This window comes from Mus musculus, chromosome 16 (assembly GCF_000001635.26).
Source record: "Mus musculus strain C57BL/6J chromosome 16, GRCm38.p6 C57BL/6J".
Classification (NCBI taxonomy): Eukaryota; Metazoa; Chordata; class Mammalia; order Rodentia; family Muridae; genus Mus; species Mus musculus.
The window spans coordinates 18,497,107-18,520,468 of record NC_000082.6 but is presented as its reverse complement, the minus strand read 5'-3'; the positions used below and the strand labels follow the sequence as shown (position 1 = coordinate 18,520,468).

At 46.3% G+C, this 23,362-nt stretch overlaps 1 protein-coding gene across 14 annotated transcripts in view; it reads right to left on the bottom strand.

The window, feature by feature from the left end:
- Window positions 1–23,083, bottom strand: part of Gnb1l (guanine nucleotide binding protein (G protein), beta polypeptide 1-like) — a 69,295-nt gene extending 46,212 nt beyond the window's left edge. For 4 of the 14 annotated variants that reach the window (NR_104347.1, NM_023120.5, NM_001285494.1 and 1 more), the window contains exons 1-2: window positions 21,518–21,598; window positions 21,329–21,423 (exon numbers count right to left, since the gene is read on the bottom strand). The gene's annotated coding sequence lies outside the window, so the exon portion shown is untranslated. The other 10 variants (XR_003951760.1, XM_011245829.3, XM_011245832.3 and 7 more) reach the window with 6 other exon arrangements.
- Window positions 23,084–23,362: the final 279 nt, after the last annotated feature.

Here is a 23,362-nt window from a genome sequence, read left to right as displayed (position 1 = left end):
TTCTATCCCATTGAGACAAGGTCTCTCTTGTTTCTGTTGCTTTGATGAATACCAGAGAGCCGCCCTTCACTTTCCTAAGCAGGTTTCCTGTCTCCATCTCCCATCTCACCATAGGCATGCTGACATTACAAACTCACCACTGCATCTGTGTTCTTGGTTTTGTTACTGTGTTTTCTAACAGGTTCTGGGGCTTGCTTTTGGGTCAGCAGCTGAACCGCCATCTCTTGGTTAGTTCCTACTTTCCTAGTTCCTAAGCCACACAGTCATGCAATGCTTATTTGAAACCTTTGCACCTTGTGGATGTAGGTATTTGTGGTGGCAAACATCTTAAAACTCCTTTTGCTGTGCCCCACATATTTTTTTGAATACTGTTTTTTGGGGTTTTTTGTTGTTCTTTTTGTTGTTTGTTTCTTTATTTTTTCTGAGACAGGATTTTTCTGTGTTGCCCTGGCTGTCCTGGAACTCATTCTGTAGACCCCGAACTCACAGAGAACTCACAGATATCTGCCTGTCTCTGCCTCTCAAGTGCTGCAATTAAAGGTGTGAGCCATCACTGCCTGGCAGTATATTTTCTTTTTCTTTTTTTTCTAAATATTTATTTATTTACTTATTTTATATGAATACACCGTACTGTCTTAGACACACCAGAAGAGGGCATCAGATCCCCATTACAGATGGTTGTGAGCCACCATGTGGTTACTGGGAATTGAACTCAGGACCTCTGGGAGAGCAGTCAGTGCTCTTAACCATTGAGCCATCTCTCCAGACCCCATATTTCTATTTTCATATATCTCAAGAAATTTTCTATATTCCCCTTTTAATTTCTTCATGAACCCATATTGTCTAATTTTCACTTACTTCTATAATTTCCACAGCTCCTCTTGTTGGTTTCTAGTTTTGTGACCAGAAAAGAAATAATTTTGATTTCTAAAAATTCATTGAGATTGTTTTGTGGCCTGCTACATGGCTTACACTGGTGAGTTGCATACACTGAGGAGAGAATGCACTCTACAGAGGCTGCGGGGAACGTTCTGTGTGTGCCAAGCTGTTTGGTCTATTCTATAGTTTAATTCTGCCATTACATTGTTTGTGCCTGCGGAATCTGTCTCCTGGGAAGCTGACATCCCAGCTATTACTGTGTGTAGTGGCTATTCCTGGTTGTCAACTTGACAATATTTGGAATGAACTACAATCCGGAATTGGAAGGCTCACCAGTGACCCTTATCTGGAGGCTTGGAGATCCTTATCTGGATCTTGGTTTGAAGATCTTGAGCCATAGTGGCTATGGATTCCAGAAGATTGAATCTCCGAGTTTAAGGAACACACCTTTAATCTGGGCTACGCCTTTCATCTGGGATTAAAGGTGTGGTGGAACACACCTTTAATCTGGGCTACACCTTCTACTGGAGACAAAATAAGGACATTGGAAGAAGGGAGTCTAGCTCTTGCTCTTGCTCCTTCGCCTGCTTGCTGCGTGAGACTGAGTAACTGCTAGATCCTTGGACTTCCATTCACAGCTGCGACTGAACCATTGTTGGGAATTGGGCTGCCGACTGTAAGTCATCAATAAATTCCTTTACTATCTAGAGACTGTCCATAAGTTCTGTGACTCTAGAGAACCCTGACTAATACACTGTGTAAGATTCTCTCTCTCCCTTTAGACATGGCCACATTTGCTTTATGTATTTGAGTAGTGCTGTATTGGATGCATGCACTATCAATAGATGAACTGAATCTTTTTATCATTATACAACCATCTTCATTTTTTCACAGGCTTTTATTTCTATCTGCGTTAAGTATCTTTTCCTAGTCCTTCGCTTTCATCCTATGACTTTACACAAGAAGCAAGTAGAGAGACTACCTCTTAAAACTTTAAAGAGGGTTTCTTTTCCTCACAGAGAGAGACTTTTTCCTGTAGATGGAAGGTACTCTGTCAGTCTAGCATATTACTAAGTTAAATTTCAAGTGGACACAATAGTGCAGTTTCTTCAGCTGTGATGTTCACTGGTGATATACTTGTTTGTGTTAATGATCTAGCTTGTGGGTGTCTGTGATGCAGCTGTGTGGTACAGCTTTGCCAGGGATAAGTCTGCTGTTGCTTGGCAGACTGCAGAGCCACTGACTGGTGGCTGTGTGGCAGGCTCTCCAGTGGGTGGGGCTGTCAGCCTGAGTTTGTGTACTTGGGGGCACTGTGGGTTGGCAGCTAAGGAGCTGGCTCATAGGGGCAGAGTGAGGCTGCTACTTGGTTGGCTATCAAGACATGCACAAGTGTTCACAGGCATTTCAGGCTTGTGGTTATATGTCAGTTTCCACTCTGTTCCCTGGTGCCATATCAGTTTAGAAGCCAGAGTCTGGACACTTCTGCTAGGTGGATATTTTCAGAAGCTGGGGCTACGGTGGTGCAGTTGATCCTGAGTATGATGGAATAATGGCAGGTCCCCAAGAACAGACACAGAACATCTGCTGTTTTCTAGGGTGGGATGCACTGCACAGGTAGGTTCAGAGTCCAGATGACCATAGATACTTAGGCATAGTGTGTGTGTTTGGGCGGAGGTGGGGGTGTAAAAACATGAGCTCTTAACTATCGCATGACAGGCCTATGAACCCCAGACCACTCTCTGAATATCTCAGGTTCTGTGAGGACCGTGAAAGTCTGTCTACAGAGACAACAGGGACTCTGAGGTCTCCTTGTAAGCAGAAGGTTGCCTTGATCTGAATGGGAGAAGCAGAATACAGCCCTCTCCTCTCTGTGGTTAATGGGTTTGTGTCCCCCAGGGGTCCTGTTGTTTCTACTCGGATGCTCAGTCACTTCCCTACTGCCTTCTTTGTGGAGAGAATGAGTAAAAGGCAAACCGACTATCTTGTCAACATGTCTTCTAGAGGAAAATTTAAAGCATTAAAAGATAGCATTAGGCCTTTAATCCCAGCACTCAGGAAGCAGAGGCAGGAAGATTTCTGAGTTCGAGGCCAGCCTGGTCTACAGAGTGAGTTCCAGGACAGCCAAGGCTACACAGAGAAACCCTGTCTCGAAAAACAAAAAAACAAAACAAAACAAAAAAAAGATAGCATTAGAAGAGAAGATGAGGACCAGCATGACGACTTTGCAGTTAAGGGAACTAGCCACCAAACCTGAGAACCTGAGTTCCATCCCTGGGACCCATACGGTGGAAGGAGAGAGCTGACTGCCATGAGCTGTCTGTCCTCTGACCATGTGTGCACCATGGCATGCACAGGCCTAAATACATATACAAAATTAATAATCTAAGAAAAGTCTTCAAGCCAGGCATGGTAATACATATCTATAATCTCAGTACATGGGAGGCTGATGCAGAAGGATCATGTAAGCTGGAGGATAAACTATAAAGTGAGTTCCAACCTACCCTAAGAACATAGTAAGACCCTGCCTCAGAGAGATATAGGGGAAGAAGCCATCCATAGTCTTCAACTCAAAAGTAGTAACTAAGCTTCCAATTTAGAAAGCCAGAAAAAGTCAGTATAAAACTAAACAGCAGGAGAAAGAAGTAATAGGATTAGAGAGGAAATAAATGAAGAAGAGCACAAGCAGGGAGGAACCACAGAACTGGATGTGGAGACTAAGTAAGATGGGCAACTCTTCCTGGTCAACAGTGCTAAAAACAGAGAAGGAATAAATTAAACATAGACCAAAAGGGCTTATGCTTTAGACAGCAGAACACTGAAAACATGACACTATAAACCACACTTCTACCCCATAAAAAGCACAGCTTAGAGAAGGGCACCTAAGAGCTGCAGCCACTCCTTGAGTGGCTGCACTCTAAGCTCTGTTTTGTTTTGTAGTACTGAGGGTTAAGACCCAGGGCCTATTGCAAGCAGGGCAAACACTCTCCCTGCTGTGCTTTGTGCTACATGTTCTGCTTAAATCCTTGCAAAAACAAAATATACACAGTAATCCAGCTCACTGTGACCATCTGACACAGCTTACCAAATAGAGGAAGACATAACACTAGTTCTGTACAATGTCTTCCAAAAACCAAAACTAACAATAAATAATATTAATGGTAATGTTAGTAATGATTAATAATAATAGCAGCTTTAAATTATTTCCCTAAAACACAAACCAATATTCTTCATGCCTGGTCTACATAGCAAATTCTGGGCTAGCCAAACACACCTAGTCAGACCCCATCTCAAAAAAAAACCAAAAACAAAATAAAACAACAACAATAAAAAGTCCTAAAAAAAATCAGCAAAGAATCCATCATTACAAAAGAATATATGCTACTATCCTACAGTTTATCCCAGGAGTTGGAAACTGATTCAATATTCAAAAGCAAATTGATACTAAACACAAAACACTGAAAAAAATTGCCAAGTCATACTAGCTGACAGAAACTGGGAAAATTCATTATTCACCCATGATTTTTTTTAAAAGATTTATTTATTTATTATATGTAAGTACACTGTAGCTGTGATTTTTAAGAAATGTTCAGGCCAGGCGGAGGTGGCGCACGCCTTTAATCCCAGCACTCAGGAGGCAGAGGCAGGCGGATTTCTGAGTTCCAGGCCAGCCTGGTCTACAAAGTGAGTTCCAGGACAGTCAGGACTACACAGAGAAACCCTGTCTCAAAAAAACCAAAAAAAAAAAAAAAAAAAAAGAAAGGAAGGAAGGAAGAGGAAGGAAGGAAGGAAGGAAGGAAGGAAGGAAGGAAGGAAGAAAGAAAGAAAGAAAGAAAGAAAGAAAGAAAGAAAGAAAGAAAGAAAGAAAGAAAGAAAGGAAGAAAGAAAGGAAGAAAGAAAGAAAGAAAAAGAAAGAAAGAAAGAAGTGTTCAGGGCTGACAAGATAGCTCAACAGATAAAGGCACTTAAGCCAGGAGATCTAAGTTTGGTCCCAGAACACATGTAAAGATCGGAGGAGAGACCCTGCTCTATAAATCTGCCCTCTGACTTCCACATGCATGCTATGACACATGCATGCACACATCCACACTATGCACTCATACACACAATAATAAATCATAATACAAAATAATAAGTTCGATTTTAACTTTTACTCTTTAAAAAATACTGTAAGGGCTGAGCATGGTGGTGTACACTTAAATCCAGCCTTTGGAAGGCAGAGGCAGGCGGATCTCTGTGAAATGGAGGCCAGTCTTTGTTTACATAGCACATGGCAGAACAACAAGGGTTACAAAGTAAGACCCTGTCTCAAAAAACCAAGTCAAACAAAAATACTAAGACAGGCTGGAGAGATGGTCTGGCAGTTAAACAGCACTCACTGTTCTTCCAGAGGGAACGTGGAACCCAAGTTCAGTTCCCAGCACCTCCATTAGGCAGCTCAAAACTGCCTGTACCTCTCACAACCACCAGCTCCACAGACTCTAACATCCTCTTCTAGTCTCCTCAGGCACAGAACATGTGGCACACGTACACGCACACAGGAAAACAAGTTATCTTGAACATTACGTACAACTTTTTAAATATTTGTTTGTGTTGTGTGTGTGCCCTTGCAGGTAGAGTTACAGGCAATTAGTTATGAGCCTCCTGACACGGTGTTGGGACAAAGGGAACTCAGGTCCTCTGCAAAAGCAATAATAGTTCTTAATCATCAAGCTATCTCTCCAGCCCAAGTTATGAAATATTTTAAAAAATAATACAAGAAAATAGAAAGATAATCACCTAGGAAAAATATTTACAAATCATATCTGGTATACCTGGTAAATAATCTATATGAAGAGGGATGATGCAATTCAGTGGTAGATTCCATGTAAACTTGATCCCAGGGTAGAAAGGTAGAATTTATATGCTGAACTTAAAAAACAAACAAACAAAAACAAACAAAAAAAACCTGGGCTGGCAAACACACACCCATCCATACACACACACACACAATCAATCAATCAATAAAATGTCCTTTAAAATTTTTAAGTATGTACCAGGCATGATGACACGTCTATACCCCTAACACTCAGGCGGATAATACAGAAGGATTGCTGAGAGTTCAAGGTCAGCTGACCCACAGAGTAAGTTGAAAGCCAGCCTAGGATACATAATAAAACCCTGTCTCAAAAATCAGAGTAACTAATAAATTCAATGCTGATGCTGCAGCTTAAATGCAGCTTGGTGGTCCAGCACTTGTCCGCCATGCAGGACCCCCAGCACACATCAAAAAAGTGTTATTATTAGCTGGACAGAGTGAGACACAAGTGTAACCCTGGAGTTACACAAGTATAACTCTGGAGGCTGATCTAAGGTTTGGCCTAGCCTGCACTACATATAGAGCCCTAGCCTGAAATATACACAGAGCTCCTGTGAAGAAACAGTAAAACAACAAAATGAATTTTATTTTTTTCCAAATAAGACAATGACAAAAGATAGTTAAACAAAATTAAAACTAGGTAAACATATTTAAACAAATTCTTGGCCCTAAAACAAGTGGTTGGCAAATGAAAGCAGAGTGTCTCTGGTCCCTGTCACGAAGGAAGCATTATAATAAAAAGCCACTGTATGCCACCAGAATGGCTAAAATGGAAAAGCTGACACTAATTCCTGGAAAATATGTGAAGCAGCAGAAACAACCACACTCTGTAATGGGATTATAAAGTGGTACAACCACTTTGAAAAAAAGTTTGGTCATTTCTTTAAAAACAGTCCCAACCTGGAAATAACCCAAACATCCATCAACAGCTGAATAAACAGCCGTATATATCCACACAGTGGAACACACCGCACACTCTACTGTAAAGGGTAGGAAGGACGACACACGCCTCAACGGGAATGGATCTCAAAATACTCAGACAGAGTAAACACTCCGATCCTATTTATATAAAATTCTAGGAAATGCTAACTGACCTACTGGGAATCTAGGGAAGGGAAGTGTAGAGAAGGGGGAGGGGAGATGCATACAAAGGGGCAGGAGGAAACTCTGAGGACAATATGCCCATTGTGCTGAAGACACTGAGGTGTATTAGACCAGGGGTTGAAAATTGTCAAGCTGTTAAATGACTTATAATATGTTCAGTTTATTGTATATAAATATATGTTGATTTTCTAAAACTTAACAATTAAAACAAAATTTAAAACTATATATAGATTTTAATATACATACATACATATACATAAACATGGGCTAGAGAGATGGCTCAGTGGTTAAGCTCTTCTAGCAGAAGACCTGGGTTGAGTTCCTAGCACCCACATAGTGGTTCACAGTCACCTATAATTCCATCTCTAGGGGATCTGATACCTTCTTCTGACTTCTGCAGGCACCAGGTACACATGTGGTGGATACACGTATATGCAAATGAAGCACCATACACATAAAAATAATTATAAATAATTTTTAAAACAAACCACAAAACACCCTCTAAGATGCGCAAACAGTAAACAGGCAGAAAAGGATGTTCACTAATAGCCATTAGAGAGATGCAAATTAAACCAAAACCCAGACCAGTATCTACTGAGTGGCTAAAAGCTAGACAAGGCAACAGATAAAATCAAGTGCTGCCAACAAGGTCCCACTAAAACCCAGGTTTCTGGAGAAGGCACAGCATGGCAACACTCTGAAAAGTGGAAATTTCTTGAAAGTTAATATGAACCAAAGTAGCCCATTTCTAGGGTCTTAGGAGAGATAAAAACTTAAGGGCAAAAAAGCCTAAATATACATATAAATGTTTCGTTTCATTCATAATCTCTCTACACAGAAAATAACACAATTGACTCTCCTTAGGCATATGTGCTACAATGAGGAACAAGCTATTGACAAATCCAACAGTGTGGATTAATTTCCAGCAAATTAGTGTTAAGTAGCCAGGCAGTGGTGGTGCACACCTTTAATCTCAGCACTTGGGAGGCAGAGGCAGGTGGATTTCTGAGTTTGAGGCCAGCCTGGTCTACAGAGTGAGTTCCAGGACAGCCAGAGCTATACAGAGAAACCCTGCCTCGAAAAACAAAAAACAAACAAAAAATTCGTGTAAGTAAAAGGATATGTGATATACTGTTCTGTTCATGTAATTTTATATTTATTAATTTATTCATGTAATTATTAACATTTATGGAATGCTCCAGAGCAGTTTGGAAAAGACAGAAGTGGAGCTAGGAAGGAGAGATTAGTGGGCACTAGGGTCAGAGGAGAAGAAGGGCCTCATTATCAACAGGCTGTTGAGGGGATGAGTTTTCTGCAGCCTGACACTGCTATAGTCATGTTAAGCCTCACTGGTCACAAACACTTCTACTTCTACTAAAGTATCTACTAGTAAAGTCCATGCTCAGCAAGGTTTGATGGAAGCCACCCATGGCGGTACACACTGAGACCCCAGCACTTGGTGACTGTCGCAAGAGGATTACAGGCCAGCCTGGGGTGCACTACCAGACCCTGGGGGTGATCTCCCACACAGGATCCCACCTGACGTATGTTCTGGCTATGCAGTGACTCCCTTCCTTAGAGTGCAGGATGAAGAGAGCAACTGCAGTGGAGAAGCCTGAGGAACGCCACCTCTGCCAGCCGCCAAGGTCAGCATTGGCAGTGAGGAGGCACAGGGATGACACACACCAATGATTTTATGTAAAAATACAGGCACTTTATCTTTGTATTTTTCCTCCCTAAACCCAGGGCCTTGGTGTGATCATGAGGCAAAAAAGTGATAAATCAACTGAGGAGTGTTCTCCAATGTGCCAGCCAGACTATGGCGCCTCACAACTGCCAAGGTTATCAACAATTCAAAGGGTAAAGGACTACAGAAACGGCTCAGCAGTTAACATCACTGCCTGCTCTTCCAGAGGTCCTGCGTTCAATTCCCAGCAGCCACGCGGTGGATCACAGCCATCTGTAATGGGATCTGATTTCCAGTTCTGGTGTTCATGGTTACAGATCATTCATGTATATAAAAATAAAAAAAAATAAGAAAAAGAAGTATAAAAGACTGTCAAGAGTCAGTAGGCTGAGGAGACATGAGAAAAGGTACAAGGAGAGGTCCTGGGATGGAGAAGGACATTAGGTTTACGTCAGTCTGCACTCAGCCTGGATTTCAGTCCTCGGTGGTGCCTAAGATCTCAATGCAAGAGAGCTCTCTTTTGTGCTGGGCCCTGCTCACCTGGCCATCCTCTGGAAGGCTATATTCAAATAAAACATACTATGCAATGTATGTAGAGTAATTTTCTTGTACTTTGGTTAATGGCATTTTTTTTAAAGATTTATTTATTTATTATATGTAAGTACACTGTAGCTGTCTTCAGACATTCCAGAAGAGGGAGTCAGATCTCATTACAGATGGTTGTGAGCCACCATGTGGTTGCTGGGATTTGAACTCTGGACCTTCAAATCCCGGAAGAGCAGTCGGGTGCTCTTACCCACTGAGCCATCTCACCAGCCCAGTTAATGGCATTTAATTTGCCTCTACTATATGATAAAAACTCAATTCTTGTTCAGACATTTCTAGCTTTTGAGCAATCCCTAATTCTGCCCAAGGTCACTATAACAGACTTATAACACCTCATTTATTTCATTTTGTTTTTGAGACAGAGTCTCACCATGTGTTTGTTGTTGTTTTTAAGCCAAGACATTTATATGTAGCCCTGGCTGTCCTGGAACTCACTATGTAGACCAGGCTGATCTCTTATTCACAGAGCTCACCCTACCTTTGCCTCTTATGTGCTGGGATTAAAGATGTGTGCCATCTTGCTTGGGTATTTGTTTTATCTTAGGTATATGGGTGTTTGCCCCCATGTATGTATGTGTACCAAATATACCCAGTGCCCATGGAGGCCTTAAGAGGGCATCAGGACCCCTGGAACCAGAGCCATGAATGTGCTGGGAACTAAACCCAGGTCTTCTGCAAGAGCAGCAAGCCATCTCCTAGCCCCACAAGGCACTTTCTTTGCATACAAAACATTGTGCCAGGGAAAGTCAGCTTGTTCCCTTCAGCCTAGGGCACTTGTCATGATCCCCCAGTGTGGCAGGCCTGACAGGGGATACAGATGGGGTACAAGACCTCCTCCCACCTCCTGCTTGCCCAGCGCCTTCCAGGCTATACCTAGAACAAGGAAGGCACTGCCGGACCATTCTAATCTGAGCAGAGGACTCTCTGATGCGAGAATTCAGTGGCAGCCAGTTCAACATACTCTCCTTCATGAAGCTGTACTGCAGCTGTGGCTTCCAGTTCAACATACTCTCCTCCATGGAGCTGTACTGCAGCTGCAGATGCAGATGCAGCCTTGAGCTGTCCAGCCAGATGACTGACATGTTGCTCAGGGCTTCTTTGGCTTAAAACCCAGGCACCCAGAACCGAGCATAGCCTTCTGTATCTGTGAAGTGCAGGGTGATCCCAGAGATCAGTCTCCAATACCTTTTCAGTCATGAGTTGGTCAGTCCACAGCAAGATACACTTTAGTGGCCTGGACTGAGCCCAAGACAAGAGTGGAAGCGGCCTACAGAGCAACCTCAAACGAGAGACCTCAAGGCTTCTGAGGGGTGGTCCTGCCATAAGTAACACTGAGAAGATAGCCCTTTCCAGAGAGGGATGGCCTGCCTCCATGTGCTGCAGCAATGTCGTGTTCCCTGTCCCATAAAGAACTGGAGACACACTCCCAGGCAGGGTTCATGTGCTGCCAGCTCTGGCATCCAGAGACTGGGTCTCTACTACAACAGATGCTGCAGCTCAGCCCAGGAAGGACCCCAGGAGGCTGAACCCGCCCCAGCCACATCCCTTGTCCATGCCCATGCAGCCCCTCCCGGCTCCAAGTGCGCGGGAAGCAGGTCTGCAGAAGTAACTCAAGCTGCACAAAGAAACCATTCCTGGAATGGGGCTCCATTTGGAGACTCAGAGTCAAAGGCGCACTTCATTGCTGCTTTCCAAATCCCAAGCATTGTCAGGGCCTTTCCTCTTTGAAGCCTCGCTGAGTGATTGAAGCGTCTACTTTCTGAGGGGCAGATAGCACTGGGCCAGTAATCTGACTCTAAGCCACGGGATAAAGGTAGTTTGTTTCCTCTCAGCCTGTCTGTCAACACCTCCTCAGTAATTAGCCCTAATTATTACAAAGGGCCAGCCTCCCATTCGGTTATTAAATCAGAATTGGTATCATGGCCGGGCATCTGTCAACGCCCCAACTGGCGACCTTCGATTCATTGAATCCTCTGTCAGTCTCCGCCTTGGGAAGTACCCAGGCAGGCAGGGAGGCAGTAGCTTCAAAGCTACAGAACCCAGGAAGCATTCTGGGGCAGTAAGGAGGCAAAAGGATGGCAGGAAGATAAGGAAAACAGCAGAGAAAGTGGGTGCCTGTAGCCCAGTGCCAACGTGGGAACTGGCACCTTCCCCAGCGCCTAGAGGGCACACTCCAACCACTGTCTCACCTTGCTTACCACCGTCAATCTGTGAATGTGTAGACAGGTGCTCTTTCCTGAGAAGGGCAAGATACCCCAGGCCAACACTGGGACATATTCCATGAGAAAGACAGGCAGGCTGAAGCGTTGGCAGAAAGCTTGGCCTGAGGGCCAGGGAAGCCCTTAACTAGATTGTGTGGTTGCACAGATGATCTCCATGCTGAGCTGACACTGTATTCCTGAAAGGACTGAGCAGGCATGACTACTCCTGCAGCCTGAGCCAGAGCCTTGACTTCTCCCCAGGAGAAATAGGTTGCTGCTCCTTCTATGACTGAAACCAACCACTTGCCAATCACTGCCTAGTTCTGAGGTGGTACTGCTAGCATGGCTTTACTTCCCTTGGGGCAGTGTCCAATTCTGGTCCTCCATACCTCCTGGCCACTTGTCCCACCCGGTCTCTTTGCCCACTCCCAAAAGGCCCCAATGACTTAGAGAGGTGACAGAGACCAGCTACAGTCCCAGTTTCCCAACAGGCCTGCCCTGCTGGAGAGACAGCCAGTGTGATAGAGCAAGGAAGTAAGCAGACCATCTCAGCCCCCCTGCCAGCCCACGCTGCTACCTCTCTCTCCCAGCAGTGCCACCATCAAGTCCTGTCAAATCCTCATGGCTAATAACTGTCACAGTGGCAAGGCCGGGCTGACGGAGTAGTAGGAGTAGGTCTCAGGAGCTAAGTACATGAGGAAGTCGTCACCCTTGCTCTCTAGAAGTCTCTAGAAGTCTAGAACTCTCTCGGTTGGAGCATGTGAAGCACAGAGTACTGGTCAACCCTGCCTCTCAAGGCTTCCATCACTGACTGAGCTAAGAGCTAATGCCAGGATAGAATTCCTGAGCTGTGGGGCAGACAGGGGTTCTCCAAGAACAGGCACCACAAGTTGCACCCAAGGATATCTATCCACTGCTTAGGAGAGGTCTAAGGAGCCTAAGCAGTGTCAGGAAGGATACCTGCTCTGAAGCACTTACGGGCAGAGATGGGAACCTGGCCAACACAGGCCTTTCTGTGTCTCAACACATGGAAATTCCTGCTTCTCTACAGGAAGTGTGCCCATCCTGTGTTAGAACCAGCTCTAGAGCCCAGTAATCAAGGCCTCTTGGAGACAGTATCCTTAGCCATGGTGGTGGAGACACTGTCCAGCAGCCCCAGATATCCGTCCAGGCCCTTGCACTGTACAGTCACAAAGAACAGACCGTGGTAAGGGGAAAAGTCAGATGTCCCTTTCCATCTGCCTGGTAGCTCACTTACCAGCAGAAGAATGTGACAAATATACAAGCCTTCAAGAGCCATGGCTCTTAGCTTGCTGGCCTCAGTGTTTGGTGCCTGCTACGGAAGACACTGTGGCTCAAGGAACAACTACGGTAGCTCATGGCAGCTACTGTCCTAGAGAGCAGACTAGAGAGCAGGTTGCTTAGATACAGTGATCCCAGGACATGAGATACAAGTACTGCCAGAGCTGGGTGAGTGGCACACCAGAGCCCATTACACTTTCCTCTCTCGCTGGGAACAAATGTGGTTGTAAAATTAGCCAACATGAGGAAGAAGGTGCAGGCGGACATTTCTCTACCACAAAGTCAAGACTTCTTATAAAACTAGCTAACTAAGGATAGACTGTACCAGAGTGGAGTCAGAGAGCAGTGAGTGGCTGAGGCCAGACCCAGTTTGTGTTCCATGGAAAAGAGAGAAACAAAATCCTCTGTCAGTCAGGATACAACAGGCTGTACTCTGGCATGTGCATGCACACACACACACCCCTACCTCGGTGGCCTCACACATGAAAAATTTATTGCTTGCTCAGATTACACAGCCATTATGGTTGTCAAGAGTCTCTGCCCATCACAGGCCTTGACAGCAGACCCTCCCTTATCCCAGTCACACTAACAAGGAGACTCCAGGCTTAATGTCAAAGGCAACACATGAGACTTTAGGAAAACAGGACAATGCCTTTGAACCCTCATGTAGGGAAAAAATTTCTTAAATAATAAATGAAACAAGCTCATGTACAGAGCAGCTAAGAACAGCCTACTCAGGGTAGAGACTAGAAATTCCACACCTCAGCACTGGCCCTAAGACCAAGGACCCAAGGGGCCCTGCACACAGTACAAAGGCTGCCCACAGCACTGCTGAAAACCATGCCAAGCCCAGAGTCTCTCCCTCTTTGCCTACAGATCAGGATGTAGCTCTCAAGTACTTTAGCTACTGTTCCACTGCCGCCATGCTCCCCACCATGATGGAAATGGACTAAACCTCTGAAACTTTAAGAAGCCCCCAGTTAAATGTTTTCTTTTAAACAGTTGCCTTGGTCCTAGTGTACCTTCACAGCAATAGAACAGTGACTAAAACACCACCCCACATGAGGACCTTTGTACCTCAGGTGCAGATGTGGCTTCCTTTGGTCACAGGAGTGGAGGTTGGGTGACACGTATCACCTATGACCCATGATTCCCCTTTGCATCAATTGACTGTGCAGTACTTGCAGATGAGGACCTATTGGTGCACATCTACTCCATCCCAAGATATATAGATGAACAGCAAATGGCAGGTGCCCACTCAGGTTTCGGAGATTTTTAAGTTCTAGCTGATGCTGACAGAAGCTGTAAGAATGGCCGTTGTAACTCACCCAGTCCCTGCAAGTCAGCTCTTTAACTCTTCTAGTTTTGTTGTTCTTAACGTGATGACAGGGGCTTAGGCCTCTGCCAGGGCATAGTGTGTATCATCCTCATCCTCCTGACCAGCCAGTGAGGACAAACGGAAAGCATTTTATATCCCCACCAACTGCATGAGGGAGCCCACCTGCCATATCCTTTGTAATGCTGGACATGTAAAAGTGAAAATCTTAGAACTACTCATGTTTTTCTGCAGAACTGCTCTCGTTTGGATCTCAAATGCTCTGCAAAGCACACGTGTTAAACGACTAGTCCCCACCTTGGCTTCGCTAGGAGGTGGTAGAACCTTAGATGGGGTCTCAGGGAAGGTTTCAAGTCACAGGTGTGCCCTTGAAGGGGATCCTGGGACCTCTGCCCCTTCTTTCACCTTCTCATCCTGGACATGAGGTGAATGGTTTTACTACATGTTGCCACCAGGATGAACTACCAATAGAGGCAGCTGTGACCCCAAAATTGTGATCCCGAACCTTTCCTCTTCACAAACTGATTACCTCAGCACTTGTTACAATAGGAAGCTAGTAAGCATTTTTATGACCTTAAAAAAAAAATGTATCTTTAATCCATCTGGAGTGTGTGCTGCACTGATGTAGGCACCCTGCTCTACGACATTCCAGAAAGCCAGTCAGTTATCAAGTGGTTTTATTGGCATTCATTTGAAACACCACCCATGATGTGCCAAATTTTCAATATATATATGGATCTAAATGGTTTGTCTCACTGTTGTTTCTCTCTATTCCAATATCCAAGTACTTCAAAAATTGTAGCTTTACAAAGCACTCCAACGTCTCTGAGGACTTTATTGCCAGTACTTTCTGGTTTCCTTTTAAAAACCTTTTGATAAGGCCCATGGCCTATTGTCTAGAGATGAGAAGTCAGGGAAGTTAGCAATATACACTAATCAGAGGCATGCCTGTCATTGTGTCTACCTCCAGAAGAGCCCTCTTCTCGGTCATCATTCCTAGTGGAAGCACGGGTAGATGACCCCAGGCCCCGCACACAGGCCTAATCTGATACAGCCTTCTCTCGGAGGAATAGATCACCTGGGTCACTGCTGATGGAAGCTGGATGCTATTGACACTGTTGCTGATGTTACTAGAAACAAACTACTTTGTTTTGTTTTCATTTTTAACATTTGTATTTCATGTGCATTAGTGTTTTGCCTGCATGTGTGTCTATGTAAGGATGTTGGAGCCTCTAGAACTGGAGTTACAGAAGTTGTGAGCTGCCATGTGCTGGGAATTGAACCAGGGTCCTCTGGAAGAGCAACCAGTGCTCTTTAATCGATGAGCCATCTCTCCAGTCCTGAGACAAGCTACTTTATAATGGTCTGGAAGAGCACAATCCTATCTTTTGTTCCACCTACAGATACCCAGGGGCAGACAACCTGGTCACTACAACTACAAGGCCTCCTTTCCTCAGAACCCAACACAGTAAGACTTCTAAAGAGGACCCAGATTCATTTTCTAGGACACCTAGACTCTGCTGAGTGCTCTCAAGCCTGTCAACTGTAGACGCCATACACTAGGCCTTTAGACATTCGGCAGACCATTACCTTAAGGTTCGCCTTAAGAGATGTCCCAAGAAGATCAGGGTCAGCAAGAGTAATGGCAATTTCAAGTAGAGGGGAAGACAGATGCATTAGGAGCCAGCAACACAGCAAGTGCCAGTGAGTAATTAGACAAATCATCCCAGAGAGCCATTCCAGGGTCCACTACCAGAGTCCAAGGCAGGCCCAGCCACAGTCAATTAAAGAATAAGAGAGAGCAGTCCATTCTAGCCATGAGCAGCTGGGCAAACTGGAATAGAAGCCTAGTGCTCTACAAGACCATTTCTGTCAGCAACATTCCTAGCTGTTTTATGTACACAGGGTCTGTGCTTTGAAATAATTCACAAATAAACCACCTAGACTCAAAACATCTCTTAGTAAGTAAACAATGCAACAACCTGTTCCAATTCTCACCAGATGTTTGCTCATCATGGCCTCTCCTAAAGTAGCCAGCTGTATTTCCAATCTAGGATTCTATTAAACGTCTAGTAAAGTTTCCTCTTGTTGCTTCCACAGCGGTAAAACTGAAAGAGTGATGCTCTCGTCTAAGCACTTCCAAGTAGGCACATTCTGTATACTGGACAGCGGTATCCTGTCCTCAGATCAATTTGGCTCAAAGGAGCCTGCATGCTCAGCTCTCACTAAAAACTCACCCTTGTACAGAACTGGTCTTTCTTCATTCCGAGCCGAGGCCTCACATTCCCATCTGCTACCTGCTCCTCTCTTTACCTAAGCTCTCAGAAGTCAGATCCCCAGGCCACCCAACACCTGGCACTCCTTCCCCTTCTAGCCCCAGCTCTTCTGACCAGACCCTCTCACCTTCATAGGCTCCACTGGGAACTACCACTGCACACCTGTGACACTCAGCTGGGCTCTGCTGACAGAATGAGTACAGAATTTCTGTTCACAAAACAAGACTCTGTCAGCAGCCACCATACACTCAGCAGTTAAGTCAACTCGTGTTTATTGAGATCAGCAATGCTTCCAGGAACCCTGACATTGAGACTCAATCTGCGAGAGCGTGCGTGCGCGCGCGTGTGTGTGTGTGTGTGTGTGTGTGTGTGTGTGTGTGCATACTCTGCAGAGCGGGGGTGGGGTAGGGGCTTTTTTTTCAGCATAACCATGTATAGTGAGAATGTAGCCCTGTGAAAACGGCAACAACTAGAGTTGAACCTAGCAAGAGGCTTAGATCCTACCCTCCTGCATTCAAACCTCCCAGCTGCCCAAGGCTTCAAATAAGCCACAGGAAGTGTGGTTCTCAGCCAAGATGTCATCTTATCCCTCAGAAGGATGAATATGGTTGCTTCTGCACTGCTTACATGAAATGAAATCCAAGCTGGGCGTGGTGGGGCATGCCTTTAATCCTAGCACTTGGGAGGCAGAGGCAGGTGGATTTCTGAGTTTGAGGCCAGCCTGGTCTACAAAGTGAGTTCCAGGACAGCCAGGGCTACACAGAGAAACCCTGTCCCGTAAAAAAACAAAAACAAAAAAAGAAAAAATGAAATCCAAAGTATGCAGTAACAGGTACGTTTGGTGTTTTTTTTTAAAGTCAGTATATACATACAATAGGTTATTTAACCATTAAAAAAAAATCCAAAAACAAAAACAAACAAACAAACAAAAATCCAAGCAACATGGAACCAAAGGCACTGTTAAGTGAATTAAACAGGTAGAGACACAAATGCCACATGCATCTGCATCTGTATGTGAAAGCTCTCCGAGTTGATCTGATGGAAGCAGAAGGCAGATCGTGGTAACGAGACAGGAAAGACCAGGAAGAGACAGGAGTATTGGATACCTTCCACCACACATGTGTGCGTAAGAGTTGGCAATAACAGAGTTCATCTTTTATAAGGAACCATGAGAGGAGTGTAAATACCATCCCATACAAAGAAATTATCAACACTTAAGAAAAGGAAATGGTAATTACCAGATAGGATCATTATACATCTATATATCCAATTATACTATACTCCATAGATAGACCATTTTTAAAAAGGAAGAATAGCCGGGCGTGGTGGCGCACCGCCTTTAATCCCAGTACTCGGGAGGCAGAGGCAGGCTCATTTCTGAGTTTGAGACCAGCCTGGTCTACAAAGTGAGCTCCAGGACAGCCAGGGCTACACAGAGAAACCCTGTCTCAAAAAACCAAAAAAAAAAAAAAAAAAAAAAAAAAAAAAAAAAGGAAGAAAATTTAGTTCCAGCACTCAGAAGGCAGAGGCAGCGGGGTTGAGAGTTCAATGCCAGTCTGGTATATATCAAGTTCCAAACCAGGAAAAACTACATAGTGAAACACTGTCTCAAAAACAAAAAAGCCAAACCAACAAAAATATTTTAAAAAGAGCACTGGCTTCCTTCAAACAGCCTTCTTTCCATTGTAGACGAGCATCAGAAGTCACCAAGAGCAGGGCAGAGAAACACCAAGGTTATGTGTGGGGGCTGCATCTGGACACAGTGCTATAAATAATCTGATGGTGGCTGATTCCTGTAAAACTGGCCAAGTAAAACAACACTTCCAGGTGTGGGGCAGGAACTCAGCTAGGAGCCCAAAACAAGCCCACATCCCAGTAGGAGCAGGGAGAGCTTATGTACCTTTCTGTCTATCTATCCAGCCACAGGGTAGGTGGAGTCATCTGTAGACAGCACTGTCCTGTCTAGGAGCTGGGGGACTCCCTCACTCTGCACAGCACTTCATCTCAAAGGGCACTGCTGTACATCTAGAGCATGCTCAGAACACAGGGATAAGGAGTAGTGAACAGGGTGGCTCTTGTGGGATGTCTGGGACATTGTTCACCCACCATGGGATACCTAGCTACAACTCTCAGTCTCCTTATGTTTTAGAATTCTTCTCTGTTTTCTGAGGGTCTAAGTTCCTCAGATAAGCTGATTCTAGCTTCCAAGAAGAGGAGTTAACAGATTTTAAAGATACTGAAACAAGTTTGGGGGCTGCCTCCTTTAGATGGGAGACAAGTTGGCCTCACAGCATTACAATAAAGACTAAATGCAAAACTAGACTGGGTCAGGGACTCTCGGGGTCCAGGGGAGCTCTCCTTGGCCAGGTGCTCCTGGATATAGGGTTAGACCTCAACCAAGCAGGGTTTGGAGGGAGCAGCTAAGGCAGGCTTCAGTTCCCATGCTAGGGCTTCTGAGCACACCTAACTAAGCACAGCTGTGCTTAGTTGTGGGCTGCCGTGGGGCCACTGGTGGCTGGCTTGATGTGGAAGGCAGGAGACAGTGGCATGGTACTCAACAAAACTGTTTTGAATAACTTCTTCGAGATCCTGGCAGAAGAGTTCATAATCGCCAGGCAAGGTACCTATTTCGGTAGGGAGCGAGCCAGGCCCAAGCCAGGCCTATCAGTCAACTGAGGTTCTCACAGACAGAGCTGAGATTGTCCTAATAGTGTTCACAGTGGAAGACATACAATCACCCAGCTGAGCCAAAAAAGCAGTCTAGTAGTCGTGGAGAGCCATCGAAGGTTCCAGGTTGGAGCCAGGAACCCAGTGGAAGTCTGTCCTGAGTGGCCAAGGGTCTGGTATGCATCCAGCTGGAGGGCTCCTTTCTGCAGGCTTACTGGCAGCAGAGTCATTAATTCCACTGTTCCACTCCACGGTGATGCATACACATGTGGGGTTCCCACAGGAGGGCCTCTCAGACCAGGAATCCGCCAAGGGATCATGTCGTGAAGTCCCATCGTCTGCTGCCAAGGATGTGCGTTGGTGAAACTGGCTGCCATCTGGACAGGGTTGCCAGGGCTCTGCCAATGGTACCTGCCACGAAGCCTGCCAGGAGCGAAGGAAGGACGGGCCCATAGAAGACCTGGTGTGGACAGAAGAGGCAGGCACAGCACAATAGGCCAAGAAGCAGCTGGGCAGGGTGTGGCAGAATGCCATTCCAGGTAAATGTCGAGGACCAGGGGAGCTGAGGCAGTGAGAGTCGAGGGACTGTCAGATGCAGGCCATCATCCAAGGAAATCTGTCCAAAAACAAGGTAAGGAAGAGCAGGGACCAGGCTCAACCATCACCTCTGACTGGCAGGAGGAGGCAGCGGGCAGAAAACCCTAAGGGACCCGACTAACTGCTCTGAATTGGGGGAGGGACCAGAGGCTGGCCCTGGAGTTTGGAAATAAGACAAATGCTGCCTACAACTTCCAAGGTGTAATGACAGATGTTGTCAATCCAGATCAGAACATCAGGGAATTTTGGGGCAATGACAGCAGCAACTGTCATTTGTCCCATTTGTACTGAATGCTGACCACACACCACCCACAAATTGGGTACTATTATCATTGGCAAGAAGAACGGCAAAGTGATGTGTATGCAGTCACACACCAACTAGTAAATGATAGTAGAGGAACAGAACCTGGCTGCAGAGACGAGCTTAGCCACAGATCACTTTGAAGGTTACGGACTACCCTTCTACTACTTCAGAGTGGAGTGAGTGGGCTCTGGCTGCCTCAGCACTGTAAACTAATAAGAACAGAGCACACCAAAACACCCCTGCACACACAGCACCAGGCACACCTGGCAGACAGAGGCATTACAAAACTGTCTTGCTTATCTGTCTCCTCCTGCTCCCAGCATTTCCAGAGAGACCACCTGCAGGCAAAGCTACCCAATCCTGAGCACCTGTCCCTCGTCTTCATCCCAGTCAATAGCCAAGCACCCTCACCTCCACAAGTGAAATTCTGATTCCACTTGGAGGCCTCCTCCTGTGACCTCCAGCACACAGGCTGAGCCTGGAAAGTGCCTTCTGTGGTTGGATCTATCTGTATTCCAAGCTATGGTCACCAGAGGCCAGGCAAGGAAGGAGGACAAGGAACCCACCTGGACTCTCACACTCTGCTCCAATCTCTCTAGGGAGGGAAGCCCACCACTTGGAGAGCTCCTCTCAACTCTCTTCATCCCTATACACCTAGCCCAATTCTCCGCAACTCTCTCCTAGGAGCACCAAGTTCTGCACATGCCTTCACACCTGGCTTTCCATGTGTTTACCCCAAATCCAGAGTCAGTTTCTCCAAAAAGGCATAGCAAGGTTCATCTTTCACCAGCACCTCCCAACTGGCTTGTAACACTCAGCTGTCAGCACCCCCAGTACCTACTTCTACCACCCAAGCATTTCAGAACATCTCTGGTAGACCCTTGACTCACACCTGAAAGCCCAGCCCTTGACCTGGGATTCCCACCATAATTATCAGCCAGACCCAGTCTCTCAGTGAGTAATTCCCACAAGCCAGGCCCCACTCCCCAAAGTTAGGCTGCCCACAAACACCATGTTGCATGCCCAGAGCCCATGTGCCACCAAGACCTCTTGCCCCAACTTCGAACCTTAGATTTTATCTGCCTACCTGAGTGCCCCTGACAACCTAGGAAAAGAGCCCCTACCCCTGCGCGAGCAGTCAACTTCTGCTGCTTCCTTACTGAGATAGTCACTAGCTTTTTGAGCTTCATGATCATCCATCCCATGCTGAGGTCTCATGCCCTCAGCATGCCTGTCTGTTGAATTCTCTCGCTTCTCTCCGCCTTCCCTGCCTGGCACTAGGTAATTTCGTTCCTTTTCCCGGGCTGGACAACAATCTAGAAGAAGACGCAGGGCCGCGGCGCACGGTACTCTTCCTCCGAAGTTCTCTGCTCCCGAGACCCAGGAGACCCGGGAACAGAACATGCCCAAAGCCACCATGTGAGTGGAGGACAGACTACCTGCACCGCCCGCCCGCCAGAAACGCCATGCAGGACATTCAGCTCTTAAGCTCCGGGACAACTAAGTCCACCTACCTAGGACTGCGCCAGGAGGGGCCGCCAGGATCAGAGGCTCCGCTGGAGAACACCAGGCAGAGGGGCTTCTTCCGAGGGCAGGATCCCACCGCCACCTGCAAAGGGAAGAGCGAGATCAGGTGAGCGGGGACGGGACTCTTCAAGACAGGGCCCCTACGCCGGCTCCCCACCTCACGCCTCCACACAGACCCCGCCGCGAAGATCCGAGCCTAACGCAACCGGACCCGAGGGTCTTGCTGCCACCTCGTCGGCCACGCCCCCTCGGCGTGCGCGGCCACCCCCGACGTACCGGCTCTGGCGCTCCGCACGCCCCAAGTTAGCCTTCCCGCGGGGCTGCGCGCGCACGTTCGGCCCACCGCGCCTGCGCCGTAAACAGCGAGGCCTCCATCTCGCAGAGGGTCACACCGCGCCAGCGCGCCAGCGCGGAGGCTGATGGGAGCGCGCGCACCGTACTAAGTGGAGAGGCCCGGTGCGCAGGTGCTGGGTGGTCCTGGGTCCCACTGGAGCAGGCAGGGGGCGGTTCTCATGCGTTGTGAGTCCTGGAGGACTACCCAGAGCCGGCTTGGGTCTAAAGGCTAAGGGCGTCATCAGGCCTCCGGTACTGAGTGGCTGCTGAGCCTTCGGGCCTGGGGAGTATTTCTCTCTGAGTGGCAAGTGTCTGTCTTTTTGTGTGTGTTTTGTCCCTCCTCTTCAATGCCTAGCAGCTACAGGCAAGCAAGCTAGCGCGCTACGCAGCACTGTCACTTTAGAGAGGCCAGGAAATGAGCCTGTGTGCCCCTCACATGCATATGCATGGCTTGTCCCTGTAGCTCCTCTGTGTTCTTGTAGTGTCATCCATCCCACAACCAGGACATGTGTTTAGATGGGTCTTGGACCACGAACAGAAGGCTTTGCTGCATCCCATCTGAAAGCAAGCACACACATGACACACCACCTCCCTGTTTTCCCTGCTCTGATGACTCCTTTCATGAAAGATCTCTGAAATGTTATCTGCATTTACACCCAAACGCACTGGCTTTGATCCTTGAAAGGGGAATCAAAGATCACATTGTACCTTCCAAGGGTCTGTGGGCCTTTCAGTAGCTCGGGCCAAAAGCAATAAAAGTGGCACCCAGCCAGGAAACACCTCCTTGAAGTGTGAATGAAACTTAGCTTTTTTTTTTTTTTTTTCAGTTGTATCTTTTCTAATTGACCTGATAATTTAAACTTCCTCCCTTAAGGGAAGGGTTGTTTCTGTGAATTCCAATCACCCTCAGGCCCAAGCAGCTTTAGCCAGTTAATAGTGAACAGCAGGCTTGTGCAAAAGACTACCCAACTGTCGGCCTTTTTCCAAACTGCCTTTTGGGGGTTTTCTTGTTTTTTTTTTTTTTTTTTGGTTTTTCGAGACAGGGTTTCTCTGTGTAGCCTTGGTTGTCCTGGAACTCACTTTTTAGACCAGGCTGCCCTCGAACTCAGAAATCCACCTGCCTCTGCCTCCCAAATGCTGGGATTAAAGGTGTGCGCCACGCCCGGCCACCTTTTGGGTTTTATTTTAGGGCATCACCTCAAATGTCCACGACAAAAGTTAACATAGTAACCATTGTAAAGCATACAGTTCAGTAGTAATATTAATAAATGTATTCTCGAGGCTGTGCAACTATTGCCACCATATCCAAAACTATTTCATCACACTAGAAACTATCCATTAAGCACTGACTCCTCGTCTCCAAACCCTGAGCTCCCACCATTTGCAGTCTGAATTTGACTGTGTACCCCATGTAATTGGTGCTCATGAAATGTCCATTTGTGAATGTATTTAATTTCATATATTTTCAGGGTTCATCCATGCTGTAGTATGTACCTGAATTGCCTTCTTTTTAAGTGCTGACTGAGAGACTGGAGAGAAGGCACTGACGGCTCCTGCGTAGAACCTCAGTCTGTTTGCCAGCACCTACACTGTGGCTCACAAATATCCATAACTCCACTTCCAATGTATGATTTTTTTCTAGTTTCCGGTCACTAAGCACATACAGAGCTCACATATTACATGCATGC